A 1,574-nucleotide genomic window follows, 5' to 3' on the forward strand; every position below is an offset into this window, starting at 1 on the left:
TGCTGTTCACAGCTAAGTGGGGCAAGTAGTCACCCAGAGGCCAAACTCAGTGCCTCTAAATTGTCCACGCTCTGCAGGGGTTCAGTTCAATGCAAACATTCTCTTCTTAGCACATTCTGTGTGCTCAGCCCCTTTCTTGATCCTGGATGGGAAACAAGAGGAGATAGCAGTGCCCATGTGAGTGCAGAAAATGCATGAGATGTGATGATCCTTGCCCTCATGAACTTAACTTTAGTTGGTAAATGCAGGGAGGGAAGAGGAAGTGATTGTTACATGTGAAAAAATAATGCCAACTACATGCTAACATATTAGGTAAATCAACTCATTTCTTGGGGCCTCAATTTCCTCATTTGTGAAAAATGGAGTTAACAAAATGCTTTAAAGGTGACATTCCAACTCCATGATAGTGGTGAAATTTACCTACATAAAGACCTTAATAAAAAATTCATGTGTCAGTTGTGGGTGAAATTTGGAGGAGTAGCTGTTCTATACTATATACCTCCCCTCTCAATATGATATTTTTCCAATTATTAGGCCTGGCTGGAAGGTTATTTTGTTTTTGCTTTTTTTTTTTTTTTTTTGCTACTCTTGTTTGAAGTAATAACAAAGTGGAGAGGTAGAATGAGGTCAAATTAAGGAGACCCAGACAATTAAGTTGGAGAAGGAAATGGCAACCAACTCCAGTACTCTTGCCTGGAAAATCCCATGGATGGAGGAGCCTGATGGGCTACAGTCCAAAGGGTCGCAAAGAGTCAGACATGACTGAGTGGCTTCACTTCCTTCTGACAATTAAGTAGAGGTTTCAGTTCAGTTCAGTTCATTTCAGTCACTCAGTCGTGTCCGACTCTTTCCAGTAAGGCCTATTAGTCCAAGCTCCAATAAAGCCTATGAGTTTGGAGGAAAGATTGTATTAATAGTGTCCATAGGTGATTGATTGCAGTTTGTCTAGACATAAACTCTAAACGTACTGTCCAGAGTTGATAACTAAACTGAGCTAAACCCTGCAAATCCCCTTTAAGGGAAACAGACTAGTAAGCTTTTCATCCTTTTCTTGTGTCTAGTTTTTCTGGAATTGTGGGTCTAGCTCATGTTTAGATTGAAACTAAAATAAATAGAAGCCAGCAAATTGGGGGTGGGGGTGCAAGGCTTGTGCTGCTTGTCTGCAACCCAGGGTGGGGAAAAACATCACACAAACACAAACACTTCATCTAAAATAAGAATAGAAAGATCTAGTGTACAATACCTTGAAGGGCATAGGGAAATCTTAGTTCAGGGGGGAAGGGAGAATTCCTTGACCTGGAAACTGTCCATTTTCAAAATATTCTAGAGGAGACACAGGGTGTTTGTGATGAAAAGGCAGTCTAGAACGCTGAGGTGTTCTATGTTGGAGTCAGAGAATGGAAAGCCCAGAGATTTTAAACAAAGTCTGCTACAATCTGCTCTGATTTGTTTTTCTATCCTATGACTCCCCAACATACCACATACTGATTTTTTCACTGTATCTTTAGAAAAATTTTATTGAAGTATCACTGATTTATAATGTTGTGCTAATTTCTACTGTATAGCAAAGTCAT

The sequence above is a fragment of the Oryx dammah genome, unplaced genomic scaffold, assembly GCF_014754425.2.
Source record: "Oryx dammah isolate SB20612 unplaced genomic scaffold, SCBI_Odam_1.1 HiC_scaffold_18, whole genome shotgun sequence".
NCBI classification, from domain to species: domain Eukaryota; kingdom Metazoa; phylum Chordata; class Mammalia; order Artiodactyla; family Bovidae; genus Oryx; species Oryx dammah.